A 21,057-nucleotide genomic window follows, 5' to 3' on the forward strand; every position below is an offset into this window, starting at 1 on the left:
CTTGATAGAGGAATGACAACTAATAATTACAAAGGAGTGAAAGAATTTTCTTAAACTAATCACTTTATCTTCCATAGCCTAATAACTGATTTAGGTGAGAATCATTAATGGATGATAAAACTATTGCTTAAAGGTTGATGGGAAACAGTATATTCACATGGTCTCTAAGTATCCTATGAAATACTTACTAATTTCAAAGAGAATATACCTTCAGAAAGGAGCCATCTGGCAGTCTGCCCTTAACCAAATGATTATATATTTTGCATCACCAGTAGGAAGACAAACTGACCTACTGAGCTTCCTGATGTCATGTAGTAAGTACACATCAACTATGATTCAGCCTCACCAGAAATATTTAATTTAAACCTAATCAAAAGGAAATCATAATACAAATTCATAATGTGAGACATTTACAATGTCATGAAAAACTAAACAAGGTAGAAGGAATGTTCTAGATTTAAAGAGACATGGCAACAAAATATGATGTATGAATCTTGATCATACCCAAAAAAGCAAAAACAGCTATAAAAGTTATTTTATGTACAGCTAGGGAGGGGCAGAGAGAGAGAATCCCAAGCAGGCTCTGAACCACCAGTACAGCTCTAACTCACAAACTGTGAGATCATGACCTGAGTCGAAGTCAGACGCTTAACTGACTGTGCCACACAAGTGCCCCCAAAATTGCATATCTAAATGAAAAGATTTTGAGTTAATAATGACCTTAGAAATCACCTAACTAAACCTCCTCAGTTTGTAGATGAGAAAACTGATTCAGAGATTCAGTGGCTTGTCCAAATTCAACAAATGTTTAGTGCAAAAGCTGTGAAATCTAAAGTATACAATCCATAGTGGTTTCCATTAATCCATTTATTGAGCAACTCCTATATGCCAAGCAGTCCTACTTCCCATTTGAGATGAACCAAGAAGAACATACTAAATGAGGAAATGCATATGTAACTCAATCATTACAAATTTCAAATTTAAATTTAAAATTGAGCAAAGGAGAAGGCAGAAATGCTGGTTTTGAAGATGGAGGGGTTCATGAGCCAAGGTACATGGACAGCTACAGAAGCTTGGAACAGCCTCAGCTGATAGCCAGCTGGGAATGGTGACTGCTCCGATCCACACCTACAAGGAACTGAATTCTGCCAACCACCTAAATGAGCAAGGTAAAGAATTCTTCCCTAGAGCTAACAGAAAGGAATGCAACCTTAATGACACCTTGATTTTAGCTCAGTGAAACTCACAGTAGATATCTGACCTACAGAACTGTAAAATAATAAATTCGTATTGTTTGAAAAAAAAAAAAAAAAACAATGGTTATGGGGCACCTGGGTGGCTCAGTCAGTTGGGCATCCGACTTCGGCTCAGGTCATGATCTTGCAGTTTGTGAGTTCGAGCCCCGCGTCGGGCTCTGGGCTGATGGCTCAGAGCCTGGAGCCTGCTTCCGATTCTGTGTCTCCCTCTCTCTCTGCCCCTGCCCCGTTCATGCTCTGTCTCTCTTTGTCTCAAAAATAAATAAAAGGTTAAAAAAAAATTAAAAAATAAATAAATAAATAAACATTAAAAAAAATTTTTTTAAACAATGGTTGGACAAAAATAGGAACCAGGGATTTGTTAGTTCATATAACTGGAAAGGGCAGGTGTGGAGACTTGAAACAGGTCTCAGGTACCACTGGAATAGAACTCAGATTATGTTTACTATTTCTCTTCATATTTTGGCTGTACCTCTCTTTGTATGAGGGTCTCTGTGTTTCTATTTAGAGACAGATTTCCTTCATGTCACAGAGGTTGGATACAGCCACGGAAACTCCAGAACTACTACTCAGCTCAACAACATTAAAGAAAACAGAGGACCTCCCTTTTAGTTTCCATATGTAATATCACATAGAAGGTTACTAATTGTCCCAGATCAGATCATGTTAAAAAAAAAAAAAAAAAAAAAAGACAAAAAACAAAACCTGGCCTGAGGGTCAGAACGCTGTATTTGGCCAGATTTGGGTCACGTGCAACCCCACTGTCCACTAGTAAGCTGACACATAGCTGACAGCCCTATCACTCCTGCCTGCCTACCCCCAACCCCTCCAACCACATGGAGCAAGATAAGGGCAGATTCCCTAAGATGAAGGTGAAAAGGAACGCCAGGCAGACAAAAACAAAAGAAAGAGGTAATAACTACAGTGAGTAAACAACAGGAACAAATTATAAAGGTAAAAATGCATACGAACTATTCAGGAAGTAGTACAAACTCAATTCTGGTAAGGTTCCAGGGAATAATGAGAGAAAAGGTACTTGGGGCTAAATTGTGAAAGTTAGTAAAATAGTGACACATCAGGCAGAAGAAAGTGGTACCTATTAGGTAGAAAGTGGAGAGCCACCAGCTTTAAAAACAAACACACAATGGCATGATTTAATTTGGGTTGTGGGAAGATTATCAGTCATCAGTGTATAAAAGTGTAGTCCTAGGTCCACCAACATCAGAAATTATCTGGGTACTTTGTTAAAAATGCAAAATCCTGAGTCCTACCCAAATTTATCAAATGAGAATCTCTAAAGGTGGGTCACAGATAGCTGCATTAGAAATAAGAACCACAGGGACACCTGGGTGGCTCAGTTGGTTAAGCATCTGACTTTGGGTCAGGTCATGATCTCATGGTTCATGAGTTCAAGCCCCATGTCAGGCTCTGTGCTGACAGCTCAGAGCCTGGAACCTGCTTTAGATTATGTGTCTCCCTCTCTCTCTGCCCCTCACTCACTCACACTCTGTCTCTGTCTCTCAAAAATAAATAAATGTTAGATTTTTTTTTCTTTTTTAAAAAAGAAAGAAAGAAGCACCACAGGCATTATTTCTACATTCTAAAAGCTGAGAACAAATAGGGTAGAATTTTAATAGGAAAAATGTTTAACAGTATACATTTCCAAAATGTTTTAGATAATTAAAAACCTCCCACTTAATCCTTATGCATTTTGTCTGTTACTACTAACTAGCAGAGTGATGGGTCAATAATTTAACTGCTCTGAGCCACAGCTACCCAGTCTGTGAAAAGTAAAATTTGGACTAATAATTAATCTCCTTTAACATTATAATACCATGATTTTTAAATCCTGTTTCTTGAAATATTTCTACATCCCTATTCAGTAAAAGGTTAATTCAGCAGGCTTGGGTTGTTACTCAACCCTGCCCATTCCAAAGAAAGGGAAATCCCTCGATGGCCCTGGAAAATAACTTCTGCCTTGGGATATCCTGCCAGATGAGAGGGCTTTTATACACCTCAGGCCTTGGGCCATGTTGCATCAGTTTGGCCTTTGTGAGGCTGGATCCCCATATAAATTTTCCAAAGAAAAATACTGGATACCAAGGCTCAGGAAAGTTTCCCTGGTTCACTACTTTGCACATGTCACACGTCATTGATGGGAGAAAAGAGCATCCAACTACAGCTACACTAGAAGACAACACCTAGAAGCTCATTCCTGGACTTCAGCCATGTGTATTTTCTCAATGCTGATTTTAATCTTCATCCTTCCACTGTAATAAACCAAAGCCATGAATATAACACCTTTCTGAGTTCTGTGAGCCTTTCTAGCAAATCATCAAATCTGAGGTTGGTCTTGGAGACCCTTGACACAATCAGCATTTCAACATTACACTTTCAGCGTGGTTTCCAATTCAAGTAAGCTTAAATATTGTTTAAATAAAACATTCTGTATTAATTTTTCATTCTGCTGCCCTTCAACTTAATATCTATTAGAAATATATCCTAAAGAAATCATAATGAAATAAAGAAAGCCATATCTTAATTTAAAAGCTAATTGCAGTATAGTAGAAAATTGAAAACAACCTAAAATTTAAATAATCTAGGGATGCTTTACTGAATGATAATATGTCCATTTAGTGGAATAGTTATTAAAATGGCTTAAAAATTTTTTTTAATGTTTATTTATTTTCAAGAGAGACACAGACAGAGCGTGAATGGGGGAGGGGCAGAAAGAGAGGGAGACACAGAATTCAAAGGAGGCTCCAGGCTCTGAGCTGTCAGCACAGAGTCTGATGTGGGGCTTGAACCCATGAACCATGAGATCATGACCTGAACCAAAGTTGGACACTCAACCTACTGAGTTACCCAGGTGCCCTAAAATGTTTAATTAAAGAACACAACTGTTTCCAAACCGTGTATGCATATAGACAAAAACTAAAAGAGAACATGGACAAACAGGAGATTATTTACTGTAGTGTTCAAAGATTTTTTTAAATTTTTTTAATGTTTATTTATTTTTGACGGAGTGAGACAGAGCATGAGCGGGGGAGGGGCAGAGAGAGAGGGAGACACAGAATCTGAGCAGGCTCCAGGCTCTGAGCTATCAGCACAGTGCCCGACATGGGGCTCGAACTCACAGACCGCAAGATCATGACCTAAGCCAAAGTCGGACGCTCAACTGACTGAGCCACCCAGGCGCCCCTCAAACATTTTATACTGATTATTGTTGCTATAATAAAATTGTTTTTATAATAAGTAAATATTTTAAGTGCCAAATTATAAATGTAATTCTCTGGTTCATGGTATTAATTCAATATTCTTAATATGAATAATAAAAATCAAGATCACTGACACCATAAACCATCCACTAACTAAAATAGATATTGTAGGCTCTAGGTGGAACCCAAGTCCCTACACAGGATTAGGAAATAAGAGAGAGGGGCAATATGGAAAACATGCAGTGGAAAGGGATTGGTCACAGGGTCAAACCCACACATTGAGTACCGGCTTTACCTGCCTCTAGCTGTGAAGTCATGAGCAGTCTCCTTCACCTTGCAGAACCTGAGTTTCCTCATTTGTTAAATGGGAACAATAATAAAGGCTTTACAGAGTTACCACCACAATAAATGAGTAAAACACTTAATGCAGTGCCTGCACAAGAAAAAGCTAAATAAATGTTCAGTCTCTGCCTTCTCCCTCAATTCTATGCTCAAAGATTGCAGATGTTAATCTATAAAGTTTTTTAAAGTGCTTTTCCCCTGTGACACCTACTTTCCATATCATATTAATTATGAAGGTATTTATTCTCATGGCATAAAGAATGGTGACCCAATAGATCTGAAGAGAAATCTTAATTTCTAGGTGATTGGTAACACATACATCACTTTTTTTTCACTTAGGTAAGTCAAAAATCCAATTTTGAAAATCAAATAATCTCATCTGAACCTATTACTAATTTTCAAATCCAGAATAAAGCAACTTTAATACAACAAATATTTATCAGAGGCCATTAACGAGTCAAAAACAACAATAAAAATAGAAAAATAATAATAGGTAGGGATCTTACCACAGCCACTGTCACTGCTTTCCAAAAGCTTCTGGGCATTGTGTTTTGCTAAGGAATTCAATGATGGAAATTTTTCAAAATTGTTTCTTTCTTTTTAAGTGCAAAACAGAAAATTGTGGTCAAATTGTCTTTCCATGGTTATTTCAAAAGCAAAATAAAATGATAGTGCACAAATATTTTCATGCAGTTTGCAAAGTTGCATAGTGCATCCATCCAGTCTATCTGACATGTTACTCTATGTTTTTGTGTGGGAAGTAATGTCTCTTACCAAAGCATGATCTTTATTTGGTCAAACAGAAGATTCGGAGAAAAACAAGTAAGGCAATCTTTATTTTCTTACTAGTGGGAGTCAAGTCTGCATTGAAGAAATATTTGTCATGCTCACCACATTTTTGTTATATACTTGTCTCACAGAGCCAGTGTACAACTTTGAAGAAAGAAGAATAGCTGCTGTGTATAATGCTGGAAAAATACTCCCTGCTATCCAACTTCCCTCCTACAGAATAGCCAGGCCAATCTTTCTGAAACATAACTTTGAATTCTGAATCTTGCTCAAAATTTCCAAAAGTCTTCCTTTTGTCTTTTGCCTGACAGCCAGGCTGTCCAGCCCACCTTTAGTGATTGCTCCCACCAAAAGCCCCCCAATAACAAGGCCAAACTAGTCCACCTCTGTACTTTGCTCATCCTGCTACAACTGCTTAGAATGACTTTTGTCTAAATCCTAAGCATCTGTCAACACCCAGCTCAAGCCCTATCTCATTCATAACACCTTTCCTAGTCCTTGTGGTTCACACATTAGCTCTGTCTGAATGCCCATAGCAGCTTTTGTATGAACTCTTCTTTTGGTATTTAATAAAATATTCTCTTCTACCCTTGCCATGTCTTTTTATGATTCACCTTCTACTGCAGCTGTCGGAAAATGCAAGTGTATACCACTCCCTCCTTTGTTAATAAAATGTTTCCCCCACCCCCACCCGTGTGGACTTTGGGGTTTGACTTGCTTTGACCAATGAAATAGTTGGTATGTAACACTTCCAAACAGAAGCTTTTAAAGGAATTGCAATATTCCAAAAGTCTCCTAGCTCTTGTGCCCTCCACCTTCAGAAAAGCATGTTGTGCATAAAGTTTTCCTTTAGTTTAGGTCCTAAAATAAGGAGATATGTGGAGGAAATTCAGCCTGCAGTTTGTAGAACAATCACAACATCCAACCAGTAGCTGATAGTATGGACCTGAACAAGAAATAAATATTTATTATTGTGAACTGCCGAGAATTTGAGATTGCTTATCACATAGTGAAAGACAACTGATATAATAACTATTATTTCATAGGTACTATGTCCTATATCCACAATATCTCATCTAACCAACACAATAATCCTATGTGTTAGCATACTTTATTATCCCCATTTTACATATGAGAAAATGAGAATAAGAGAGGTAAAGTAACTAATCCAAAACACACAATGCTGTAAAATTCTAGAATCAGACACATTTAGCTTTGAAGTTAGATTCCGTCACTTACTGAATATAGTATCATAGGCATAATATAATCTCACTGGAACTCAGTCACATATATAATAAAGATAATGCTTAAGTTCTTCTCACTGTACTTCTAATGGCTGTTGGGAGGACTAAATTAAATAATGTGAATGACCAAATAATTTAATAAATTAGTGAGTTTTAATTTATGTCACCTCTAAATTAGGCCCTGAGATAAAGACTTGGTGTGGGTAGTTTAGGAAGCACATGTAACAAAGTGGGGGAAATGAGGTGGAGAATGAGAAAAGTGAATAAAATGATTAGGTTACTATTTGGGGAAATGGGCTCAATCCCACAAAGATAGGTATATGTGGAATATGTATCAGATGGTCAAGTAAGTTCCTATCAGGCCCAACCCTTTCACAAATAACAACAACAAACCCCAGACCGAAAAAAAAAAAAAAAAAAAGCAAAGTCACTGGAAAGTGAACCAAAAAAGTGAACAAGTGGATTTTAGAAGAATCAAAACTTGGAAGAAGGTTCAAAAGAGATGAGTTTCCCATCATTATAGATTTTATCCTGAGGGCAGGGTAACATTAGCACTAAACAGTGTGCCTAAAATCTAATACAAAACAGTCTTTCTGGCCTGAAAATCAGAGGATGCAATTTAGAGCAGCCACAGATCCTGGTAAGTTGGGACAAATAAGTCAACCAGAAAGGAAGAGCCCTGAATTCCATTTATAAACTCTGCCCAAGTCTCTGAACCACACATGAATGGGGCGGAATCCAATACCTCAGCTAAGGACAAAAGGAATGAACAAAAACTTGAGCTGCTGCCCAAGAAAAAAGTGTTTACAGTTTAAATTTGGCCAGTTAATTTTCCACTTAAAAATATGATTAACAATCTTTGGAGAAATATAGAGTATTCACTACATAACATTCTACAATGTCCAAGATATAATCCAAAATTGCTCAATTTATAAAAAATCAGAGAAGTGTGGCCCATTTTCAACAGACAAGATTATTAACCAAGACCAATCCCAAAATGATCTAGATGTTCAAATTAGCAGACATGAATTTTAAAGCAGATTTTGTAGTTCTGCTCATTGAAATAAAAGAGAATATTCCTGTATTAATAAAAACAAAGAATCGCAGCATAAAAAATAGAAACTATTTTTAAAAGGAACCAGAAGAAAAATCATGAACTGATAAAAATGCACTTTTGAAAATAAAATCTCAATGAGCAGGCTTAACATCACATTGGAAGAAAGAATAAGTGAACTTGAAGATAGGTCAATAGAAATTATCCAATCTGAAGGACAAAAATTGTTTTGTTTTATATTATCAAATCTCAAAACACTTTAGGACAATAACAGAAGTCTAACATACATGAATCAGAATCCCCAAAGGGAAGCACAGAAAGAGAAGGGGAGAAAAAATATTTGAAATATAATGGCCAAAATCTTCCAAATTTAGTAAAGGACAAAAATTTACAGATTCAAGATGCTCAACAGGAGAAATGCAAAGAAAACCACACCCGGACACATCATAGGCAAGCTGCTACAAAGCAATGATAAAGAGAAAAATTTTAAAGCAGTCAGAGAAACAATGATACATTGCCAATAGGGGCATAACTATTTGACTATGAACTGAGTTCTCATCAGAAACTTATAGAGATCAGAAGACAGTAAAACAATGTTTAAAGTGCTGAAAGAAAAAAAAACTATCAATTCATAAGTCTATATCTTTCTTGATATACTTGAAAATGTCTTTCAAGTATAAAGTTAAAATAAAGATATTTTCATGTAACAGAAAACTGAAAGAACTGTACTACAAGAAATGCAAAAAAAAAAAAAAGCAAAACTAAATTTTTGTGGGCTAAAAAAAAGTGAAACCAGTGGAAACTCAAATCTTCAAGAAGAAATTAGGAGCTTCAGAAATGATTACTTATAGATAAATATAAGAGACTATTTTTCTTCTTTTAAAACATAGGACTATTGGGGCACCTGGGTGGCTCAGTCAGCTAAGCATCTGACTCTTGATTTCAGCTCAGGTCAAGTTCTCACAGTCATGAAATGGAGCCCCATATCGGGCTCTGTGCTGACAATGCACAGCCTGTTTGGATTCTCTCTCTCTCTGTCTGTCTGCCCCTCGCCTGCTCATGCTTTCTCTCTCTCTCAAAATAAATAAACATACATTTAAAAAAATGACTCTCTTAAGCAAATATTGTCTTGTGCAATTTACAATATATGTAGATGTAAATCTTACAACATCTGTAGCATAAAAGATTGAAAAGGATCTATAAATTTGCATGGGTACTACATTTTTTTTAAGTTTTAATTTATTTTCTTTGAGAGAGAGGGAGAGACAGCAAGTGTGGTAGGGGCAGAAAGAGCAAGAAAGAGAGAATCCCAAGCAGGCTCCATGCTGGAGCCCAATGTGGGGCTTGATCTCACAAACCATAAGATCATGACCTGAGCCAAAACCAAGAGTTGAATATTCAACCAACTGAGCCATCCAGGCACCCCGGTTTTGACATTTTTATGTCAAGCAGATACCTATATATCATGACCTATTTACATAATATATATATATATATGCATATATATACATATATAATATACATATATATATGCATATATATACATATATAATATACATATATATACATATACATATATAATGCAAAGAGTTCTAGCCAAAAAGTTGATAAGAAAATAAATTTTTTATACATTTTTTAATGTTTATTTAAATTTTTTTTATGTTTATTTATTTTTGAGAGAGAGAGAGAGTGTGTGAGCAGGGGGAGGGCAGAGAGAGAGGTAAACACAAAATCTGAAGTGGGATCCAGTCTCTGAGCTGTCAGCATAGAGCCCATCATGGGGCCTGAACTCACAAACCATGAGATCATGACCTAAGCTGAAGTCGGATGCTAAACCGACTGAGCCACCCAGGCATCCCTTTAATGTTTATTTATTTTTCAGAAAGAGAGAGAGAGTGAGAGACAGAGTGCAAGTGGGGGAGGGGCAGAAAGAAAAGCAGACACAGAATCTGAAGCAGGCTCCAGGCTCCAAGCTGTCAGCACAGAGCGTGATGCAGTGCTCGAACTCACAAGCTATGAGATCATGACCTAAACTGAAGTTGGATGCTTAACCACCTGAACCACCCAGCAGCACTAAAATAAAATTTTTTTAAATATTCAAATAATCAAAAAAAGGCAGACAAGGAAGAACAGAGGAATAATAGAGAACACAAACAGAAAATAATAAAATAGCATCCCTAAGTCCAACCACATCAATAATTACATTAAATGTTAATGAACTAAATACTCCAATTAAAAGGCACAGATTGCTAAAATGAATAAAAAAGTAAGACCCAACAATCTTCTGTCTACAGGAGATATACATTAAATATAAAGGCACAGGTTGAAAGGAAATGGAAGGAAAAGATATGCCATACAAATAATAATCATGAGAAGACTAGAGTGGCTATATTAATATTGGACAAAATAGACTTCAAAAAGCATCCCACCAGAGAACAAGGAAGGTAGAGTCACCTCTGCTTTCACTGGAACAAGCACTTTTGGTACAGAGGAAAGTGCTCAGAAAGAAAAACAGTGATAGACATAGTGTCAAAAACTGTGTGCTGCTGTAGGTGAATTTAGTTGAGCCAAGGGGATGTGAAGAGGCTATCAGTGGCATCTACTACAAAGTGAATGAATAAATCAATTAATAAATAGTGGTCTCATAGCCATTGCAGTATACAATGAGTTGTATAGAGACAGTGCTGTGGCAAGTGAGAGCCAGACAGGCACCTGGTGACTGTGCCTCACTGAGGAAAATAAACATGGACAGAGGAGATCCTTAGAAGCCAAGAGGCGAATGTCATCATGTGCATTTTTTTATATGAAATTTATTGTCAAATTGGTTTCCATACAACAGCCAGTGCTCATCCCAACAGGTGCCCTCCTCAATGCCCATCATGTGCATTATTTATGCAAACTCTGGGGGGAGCACAAGAGGAAGAACCCAGATGCTTCAGTCAGCTTCTCAGAGTTTCTAAGAAGTGCTCAGAGAGGTGGAAGACTATGTCTGCTAAACAGAAAGAAAAGTTAAAGAAGACATGAAAAAGGCAGACAAGGCCCATTACAAAAGAGAAATGAAAACTTATTACCTGCCCCCCTTACAGGGGAAACAAAAAAGAATTTCAAGGATCCCAAGGCACCCAAGAGGTCTCCTCTGGCCTTTTTCTTGTTTTGTTCTGAGAATCACCCCAAAATCAAAGGAGAACATCCTGGCCTATCCATTGGTGACATTGCAAAGAGACTGGGAGAGATGTGGAATAATAACACTGCAACAGATGACGAGCAGCCTTACAAAAAGAAGGCTGCTAAGCTGAAGAAAACTATGGAAAAGATACTGCTGCATACTGAGCTAAAGGAAAACCTGATGCAGCAGCAAAAATGGAAGTCATCAAGGCCAAAAAAAGTAAGAAGAAGAAAGAAAAGGAGAAAGACAAGGAAGATGAAGGAGATGAGGAGAAAGAAGATGAAGAAAATGCAGATGAAGAAGATGATGATGATGAATAAGTTGGTTCTAGTGCAGTTTTTTTTTTCTTGTCTACAAAACATTTAACCCCCTTGTACACAACTAATACCTTTTAAAGAAAAAAAATTGAAATGTAAGGCTGTGTAAGATTTGTTTTTAAACTGTACAGTGTCCTTTTTTGTATAGTTAACACACTACCAAGTGTGTCTTTAGGTAGCCCTGTTCTGGATGTATTTTCAGCAACCACTAACTTTGGTACAGTACAGGGGTTAAAATCAGTATGGAAATTTAAAGCAGGTTCTTACTGGTACATGGTAGAAACTACTTATGTAGGGAGATGGTAGTTTTTTGATCTTCAGTTGTCTCTGATGCAGCTTATGTGAAATAATTGTTGTTCTATTAACTGAATACCACTTTGTAATTACAAAAAAATGTTGCAGCTATTTTGTTGACATTTTGAATGTTTCTAAATAAATACAAATTTTTATTAAGAGAAAAATAATGGTCTCAGCAAAATAAGATAAACAGAAAATTTTTCTGCTACAAACATTTAGAAATAGTAGACAAATGTAATAAACATTTTTTAATGCACAGTCAAGTTCCACAAAAAAGGACCAGAAACAAAAAATCCAAGTGGCAATCAAATGACCTGATGCTACAGCTAGAGGGAAGGGAAGGAAATTTGCAGGTGGACAAGAATAGATTTTACAACTCAGCAGGGTCTCGACTTAATTGATTGACAGAAAAAGTCCAGGTCCCATAGTTACAAGATGGTCTCCTTTCTACTAACAGACATTCTTGACCTCTCACTCATTCTTTAAAGCCCTACCCAACTGGGAAAAAATTCTGTGTCTGTCATGTTTCTTTCTACTATAAGCAATGAAAACTGAGTTGCGAATGGGGAAAAGTGAGCGAGGAGGAAGAGGGAATTCCTGACTATGTAAATGAGACTTAAGGCCTTCTTTCTGGATTCCACACTCAAATGATGTCAATATGACCTGTTCTTGATCCATCTCTCAACTTTTCTTTCCTGTATGTTGCTTTCTACATGGAGATTTATTCCACCTCATAGCAAGATGGCAATCAGCATCTCTAAGCTTACTGTTTGTTCTACTGCTTCTTGTCCAACAAATAAGAAAGCTTCTTTTTCACTGTAGACAAGCAAAACTTCTGACTCTGTTTAGTGTAAATGGGTGACATGCCCATTCCTAACCAATCACCTCAGAGATGTAATATTTTGGGGGAAGGGAGAATGCAATATTTTGATTTTCCAGTTAAATCATATTCCCACTCCTAGAACACAGGATGGAATCACCCACTTAAGCTATTGTAGGAGATACTTTGGTACCCCCTTGTCCCTCTTCTTATTTCATTTTCAGCTGTGATAGAAACTTCTGTGCATGCTGAATCCACCCCTCCTCAACCACCAGCCCCATGTTTCTCTACTTTTCTGCCCACTGCTTTCTAAAGTTTGAAAAGTTTGCTCAATCCACACACAGGCACAGGCCAAAAGGGCAGAGGAATTAATGTCCCTGGTGGCAACATTCAATCAATCAGAGATGAGGATAGAAAATAATTACAGATATTACAAACCTCCAGTTCCCCAACCTTCTATCCACTTGGGACAGGTCAAGCCTTACCATCTACTCTAAAGAAATTCCTAAGAGTCTTTTACACTTTCTGGCCAGAGTGCCAAAAGGTGACAAAACTTGGATACTGATTCAGCTCCTTTTTTTCCCCTCTCTTCCTTTTTTTTTTTCAAAAGTAATACAAGTTTTAGGGCATCTGGGTGGCTCAGTCAATTGGGCATCCGACTTTGGCCCAGGTCGTGATCTAGCAGTTAGTGAGTTCAAGCCCTGCACTGGGCTCTGTGCTGACAGCTCTGAGCCCAGAGCCTGCTTCAGATTCTGTGTCTCCCTCTCTCTCTGCCTCTCCCCTGCTTGCACTCTGTCTCACTCTCTGTCTCTCAAAAATAAATAAGCATTAAAAATTTTTGTAATAAAAAATTTTTAAAAAGTAATACAAGTTCAAATTCATCAACTCTTTATTCTTCTGAGAATTACTTCCACAAGCAATACCCTGCCACCCTTTAGCTACTTGTACATCATGTACCGCCTCCCAAAGTTTCTGTCCTCCTCTTTGTCAGAATTAGTTTTGAGTACAAAGGCTCTATTCAGGTTACCTTGATTTTATTACCTTTTGATTAATATCCCCAACCAAAAGCTCCAAAGCAGTACAGTATAACATTATCTTCCATTCCCCTCTCCAACTTTAGACTTTATGTTGTATAGGATCCAGAGAATGACCATGAGCACAAACAGTACAGGAATTTGTATTGTTTTCTTAACCAGTAGCCAACTTTAATCTATTCAAGAATCTCTTTCACCTACCCCAAAACATTCTATACTTCTTTTGTTTAGTTAAAATCCCTCTGTAAGAAAAATGAACTATTGGGACCTCATGAAGATAAAAAACTTCTGCACTGCAAAGGAAACAACAAAACTAAAAGGCAACCGACAGAATGGGCAAAGATATTTGCAAATGACATATCAGACAAAGGGCTAGTACCCAAAATCTATAAAGAACTCACCAAACTCCACACCCGAAAAACAAATAATCCAGTGAAGAAATGGGCAGAAGACATAAATAGACACTTCTCTAAAGAAGACATCCAGATGGCCAACAGGCACATGAAAAGATGCTCAACGTCACTCCTCATCAGGGAAATACAAATCAAAACCACACTGAGATACCACCTTACACTGGTCAGAGTGGCTAAAATGAACAAATCAGGAGACTATAGATGCTGGAGAGGATGTGGAGAAACGGGAACCCTCTTGCACTGTTGGTGGGAATGCAAACTGGTGCAGCCACTCTGGAAAACAGTGTGAAGGTTCCTCAAAAAATTAAAAATAGATCTACCCTATGACCCAGCAATAGCACTGCTAGGAATTTACCCAAGGGATACAGGAGTGCTGATGCATAGGGGCACTTGTACCCCAATGTTTATAGCAGCACTTTCAACAATAGCCAAATTTCAACAAGAGCCTAAATGTCCATCAACTGATGAAAGGATAAAGAAGATGTGGTTTATATATACAATGGAATACTACTTGGCAATGAGAAAGAATGAAATATGGCCTTTTGTAGCAATGTGGATGGAACTGGAGAGTGTGATTCTAAGTGAAATAAGTCATACAGAGAAAGACAGATACCATACGTTTTCACTCTTATGTGGATCCTGAGAAACTTAACAGAAGACCATGGGGGAGGAGAAGGAAAATAAAATAGAGGGAGGGAGCCAAAGCATAAGAGACTCTTAAAAACTGAGAATAAACTGAGGGTTGATGGGGGGATGGGAGAGAGGGGAAAGTGGGTGATGGGCATTGAGGAGGGCACCTGTTGGGATGAGCACTGGGTGTTGTATGGAAACCAATTTGACAATAAATTTCATATTAAAAAAATTTTCTAAATAAAATGAAAAATTATCTTTTTTCGTGAAAAAATAAAAATAAAATAAAATAAAACAAAATAAAATAAAATAAAATCCCTCTGTAGGAAACATTCCTGCTTCAAACGTGTTAATCTCCCTCTTTAACCAGAAAAATGTAAACAATCTCTTACCAAACATTTTCTTGCATCTTACATTTTCTGGATCATAGCCTAATCCATCAAATGTATGGGTATGTAAGCTTGTTAAGAATGACATATCTGTGCTGCCAGCTTTGGGACTAGATCAACTCAAGGTCCCAAAGAAGTTCCCACTGAGTATATTCCTTCTGCTAACTTAAACACGCAAGCTGCACCAAACTGCACTTCACTCCAATACCATGCTAATACCAGCATGGTTATATCTCATGTCTCAAAAGTTGACTTGTGCCCAGGTTTTTGTGTGTACTATCACAGGAACAGATGGCACTTTCCTCCTCCAACACTGCTAGATAATTCCTACTAAAGTCATTCCTTAGAATAAACTTCTACCAGCATAGAGCACAATTCCCGAACAATTACTTAAGACAAAAGAAACACTTTCTGGGTAAAGAGGATTGGGAGATATAGGCTTCCAGTTATGGAATGAATAAGTCATGGGAATAAAAGGTATAGCATAAGAAATACAGTCAATAATACTGTAATAGCATTATATGATAACAGATGGTAGCTACACTTGCAGAAAGCATAGCATGATGTATAAACTTGTCAAATCACTATGCTGTACACCTGAAACTACTGTAACATGCATCAACTATGCTCAATAAAAAGAAAGAAAAAAAAAGATTTTCTAATTCATTGTCCCAGCACATTGTGACAAAGGTAAAATCATGACTCTTGTGCAAATATGTACAATAAATATGTATCAAATATTTCACTTAACATACTAATTAATGAGAGAATTATTAAGATGTTACAACCAGTTCAAAGGAGAAGCCAAAGAGCAGGCATCCATATAAGCAATCAAGAATGCTGAAATGGGGGCACCTGGCTGGCTCAGTTGGTGGAGCATGCGACTCTTGATCTCAGGGCTGTGGCTTTGAGCCCTACGTTGAATGTAGAGATTACTTAAAAATAAAGTCTTTTTTTAAAAAATGCTAAAATGAATTCACTAATAGATGCAAAATTGACCTCTACTAGAAAAAAAAATTTTTTTAAGTTTATTTTAATCACCCAGTACTCACCACAAGTGCATTCCTTAATTCCTATCACCTATTTGACTTATCCCCTCACCCACCTTCCCTCTGATAATCATTAGTTTGTTCTCTTTAGTTAAGAGTCTGTTTCTTGGTTTTTCTCTCTCTCTGTCTCTTTTTCCCCTTTGCTCATTTGTTTTCTTTCTGAAATTCCACACCAGTGAAATCATATGATACTTGTCTTTAACTGACTTGTGTTAGCGTTATACTCTCTAGCTCCATCCATGTTGTTGAAAATGGCAAGATTTCATTCTTTTTTTATGGCTGAGTAATATCCCACTGTGTGTATAAACCACATCTTCTTTATGCATCCATCAGTTAACGGACACAAGGCCTGCTTCCATGTCTTGGCTATTGTAAATAAAGCTGCTATAATGCTGCATCATAGGGATGCATGTATACCTTTAAATTAGTGTTACCCATCTTCTTTGGGTAAATACCCACTAGTGTGATTGCTGGATCATAGGGTAGTTCTATTTTTAACTTTTTGAGAAAACTCCATACAGTTTTCCAGAGTGCTTGCACCAGTGGGCATTCCCACCAACAGAGCAAGAGGGTTTTTTTTTTGTTTTGTCTTGTTTTTCTTCCACATCCTCACCAACATCTGTTGTTTCTTGTGTTTTTTATTTTAACCATTCTGACGGGGGTGAGGTGATAGCTCATTGTTGTTTTGATTTGCATTTCCCTGATGATAAGTGATGTTGAGCATCTTTTCATGTGTCAGCCATCTGTCATTTTTTTTAATTTTATTTTTTATTTTTTTAAATTTACATCCAAATTAGTTAGCATATAGTGCAACAATGATTTCAGGAGTAGATTCCTTGATGTCCCTTACCCATTTAGCCCATCCCCCCTCCCACAACCCCTCCAGCAACCCTCAGTTTGTTCTCCATATTTATGAGTCTCTTCTGTTTTGTCCCCCTCCGTTTTTACATTATTTTTGTTTCCCTTCCCTTATGTTCATCTGTTTTGTCTCTTAAAGTCCTCATATGAGTGAAGTCATATGATTTGTGTCTTTCTCTGACTAATTTCACTTAGCATAATACCTTCCAGTTCCATCCACATAGTTGCAAATGGCAAGATTTCATTCTTTTTGATTGCCAAGTAATACTCCATTGTATATATATATACCACCACATCTTCCTTATCCATTCATCCATCGATGGACATTTGGGCTCTTTCCATATTTGGGCTATTGTTGATAGTGCTGCTATAAACATAGGGGTGCATGTGTCCCTTCAAAACAGCACACCTGTATCCCGTGGGTAAATGCCTAGTAGTGCAATTGCTGAGTTGTAGGGTAGTTCTATTTTTAGTTTTTTGAGGAACCTCCATACTGTTTTCCAGAGTGGCTGCACCAGCTTGCATTCCCACATCCGTATGTCTTCTTTGGAGAAACATCTGTTCATGTCTTCTTCCCATTTTTTAATTGGATTTTTTGGATTTTGGGTATTGGGTTTTATAAGTTCTTTTTATATTTTGGATACTAAACCCTTTATCGGATATGTCATTTAAAAATATCTTCTCCCATTCCACAGGTTGCTTTTTGGTTTTGTTGATCATTTCCTTCACTGTGCAGAAGCTTTTTATTTTGATGTAGTCCCAATAGTTTATTTTTGCTTTTGCTTCCCTTGTGTCAGGTGACTTATCTAGGAAAAAGTTGCTATGGCTAATGTCAGAGAAATTACTGCCTGTGCTCTTTTCTAGGATTTTCATGGTTTCAGGTCTCACAATTAGGTCTTTAATCCATTTTGAATTTATTTTTGTGTATGGTGTAATAAAGTGGTCCAGGTTCATTCTTTTGCATGTTGCAGTTTTCCCAACACCATTAGTTGAAGAGACTGTCTTTTTCCCATTGGATATTCTTTCCTGCTTTATCAAAGATTAATTGGCCATATGATTGTGAGTTATTTCTGGGTTCTATACTCTGTTCTGTTGATCTATATGTCTATTTTCATGCCAATACCATACTGTTTTGATTACTACAGCTTTGTAATATAACTTGAAGTCCAGAATTGTGATGCTTCCAGCTTTTTCTTTTTCAAAATTGCTTTGGCTATTCAGGATCTTTTGTGGTTCCATACAAATTTTAAGATTGTTTGTTCTGGTTGTGTGAAAAATGCTAGTGGTATGTTGGAAGGGATTGCATTAAATCTGTAGATTGCTTTGTGTAGTATAGACTTTTTAACAATATTTTTCTTCAAATCCATGAGCATGGGACATCTTGCTATGTCTTTGTATCATCTTCAGTTTCTTTCACCAGTGCTGTATAGTTTTCAGAATACAGGTCTTTCAACTCTTTAGGTTTATTCCTAAGTATCTTATTACTTTTGGTGCAATTGTAAATGGGATTATTTTCTTAATTTCTCTTTCTGATGCTTCATTATTGGTGTATAGAAATGCAACAGATTTTTTAACATTGATTTTGTATCATGTGACTTTACTGAATTCATTTATCAATTCTAGCAGTTTTTGGGTAGAGTGTTTTGGGTTTGCTAGATATAGTACCAATGACATCTGCAAAAAGTGAAAGTTTTACTTATTCCTTACCAATTTGGTTGTGTTTTGTTTCTTTTTATTGTCTGATTGCTGTGGCTAGGACTTCCAGTACTATGTTGAATAAAAGTGCTGAGAATGAACATCCTTGTCTTGTTCCTGACCTTAGGGGAAAGGGTCATGGTTTTTCCCTATTGAGGATGATGTTAGCTATAGGTTTTTCCTATATGGCCTTTGTTACATGGAGGGTTTTTATCAAGAATGGATGTTGTACTTTGTCAAATGCTTTTCTGAGTCTATTGAAATGATCATATGGTTCTTATCCTTTCTCTTATTGATGTGACATCTTGTTTGATTGACTTGAAACTATTGAACCACCTTTGCAACCCAGGAATAAATCCTACTTAATTGTGGTGAATAATTATTTTATTAATTGTATTAAATTTTTAAATAGTTTTTTATTATTGGATTCAGTTTGCTAATATTTTGTGGAGGATTTTTGTTGTTTACATTCATCACAGATAATGGACTGTAGTTCCCTTTTTTTGTGGTGTCTTTATCTGGTTTTGGTATCGGGGTGATACTGGCCTCATAGGATGAATTTGGAAGTTTTCCTTCCCTTTCTACTATTTGGGATAGTATGAGGAGAATAGATATTAACTCTTCTTTAAATGTTTTGTAGAATTCATCTGTGAAGCCATCTGGTCCTGGGCTTTTGTTTGTTGGGAGTTTTTTGATTACTGATTCAATTTCTTTGCTGGTAATCAGTTTGTTCAAATTTTCTATTTCTTGCTGTCTCAGTTTTGGTAAGTTATACATTTCTAGGATTTTATCCATTTCTTCTAGTTGTCCAATTTGTTGGCATACAGGTTTTTTTGTAATATTCTCTTATAATTGTTTAGATTTCTGTGATGTTTGTTGTTACTTCTCCCCTCTTATTTGTGATTTAAAAAATATATTTGAATTGCTGTTTTCTACAATTGCAGAGTTGTGAAATCGCTCATTTAAAGAAAATAAAAGGTGGGGGTGCCTGGGTGGCTCAGGTGTTTAAGTATCCAACTCTTGATTTCAGCTCAGATCATGATTTCATGGTTTGTGGGTTCAAGCTATGCATGGGGCTCTGCACTGACAGCATGGAGCCTGCTTGGGATTCTCTCTCCCTCTCTCTCTCTCTCTCTCTCTCTGCCCCTCCCCTGTGCTCACTCTCTCCCTCTCTCTCAAAATAGATAAATAAACACTATTAAAAAAAGAAAAGGTGAAAAACCCTGTAGAAAAAGATAACTTGGGAAGGTACACTAGACAACACCTAGTATTTATTGAAAATAAACCCAGTAATCTCTTTTTTTTTTTGCCCAATTCAAAGATTTTCTCTAACGATCTCCCTTGCCCCCTTTATAATCATAATAATCTCAAAATTTATTTTTGTACACATAAAAAAGAGCTAGTCTCAGTAGTTTTGGCTTAATTATTTATAAAGATGCAACAAGTATTAATTAACCTTACAGGCCTCCTTGAGATTGCTTCACAAATCTGTAGTCATATGGTATTGAACAGTACTAAGACCACCACATTAACTTCTGCCTGGAAGTTTTCATAAGGAATCTTGAACTGAACTTCTAAAAGCCTCTCTTTTGCTATCCTGAAACTATGAAACAAAGCCCAGGAAATTTTTTTTTACCACATTACACCTGCAGTATCTATGAGTTCGGTGAATCTCTTTCTTGAGGTCCCAAATATTATCTTAGGTTCCCGGCCTAAGTAACCTTCCTTATCAACTATGACTTAGGATACTATAAACTAGGCACAAAGCTAAGTTTCCTTGGAGGGTTTTGTAGGCATTTCTTCCATAAATAAAGTTAACTTATTTTCCTTAAAGTGGCTTATCATACTTGATTAAGTAAGCATCATTCTCAAAAATGACATTCTAGCTAGGGCCTTTGTTGCATAATTTGTCTAATTACATTCTGGTAAAGAAGAGGATGGGGGTGACTGGCTGGCTTATTTGGTAGAACATGTGGCTATTGAGCTCAGGGTCATAGGGTCAAGCCCCAAGTTGGGCATGCAGCCCACCTAAAAAAAAGAAAAAGAAGAGGATAGTCTTCTTCTTTTTTTTTTTCTAAGTATGGTCGTTTATTTATTTATTTATTTTTAAGTAATCTCTGTGCCCAATATGGGGCTCGAACTCATAACCCCAAGATCAAAAGTCACATATTCTACCAACTGAGCCAGCCATGCACTCCAAGAGAATAGATTCTTATCAAATACATGCAAACAATATTTTTCCATGAAAAGTAAGGAGATTCAGTAAAGTTTTTATTGCATTTTTTAACCTTATTTTATTTTTTTTTGGGGGGGAGGATATAAGTCATATATATGCTATTTCAAAATATGCGATTCAGCAGCTCTGGATATTCACAAAGTTGTGCAACCATCACCACCATCTAATTCCATAATACTTTCATCACTCCAAAAAGAAACACCTTATCTATTAGTACTTGCTCTCCTTTTCCCTCACCTCCAGCCCCCGG

General features: G+C 36.8%; 1 protein-coding gene and 1 pseudogene across 9 annotated transcripts in view; one reads left to right on the top strand and one right to left on the bottom strand.

The window, feature by feature from the left end:
- FILIP1 (filamin A interacting protein 1) overlaps positions 1–21,057 on the bottom strand; it is a 301,024-nt gene that overhangs the window by 210,996 nt on the left and 68,971 nt on the right. The window lies entirely within an intron of this gene.
- LOC122219258 lies at positions 1,106–11,389 on the top strand (annotated as a pseudogene).

The sequence above is a fragment of the Panthera leo genome, chromosome B2 (assembly GCF_018350215.1).
Source record: "Panthera leo isolate Ple1 chromosome B2, P.leo_Ple1_pat1.1, whole genome shotgun sequence".
Classification (NCBI taxonomy): domain Eukaryota; kingdom Metazoa; phylum Chordata; class Mammalia; order Carnivora; family Felidae; genus Panthera; species Panthera leo.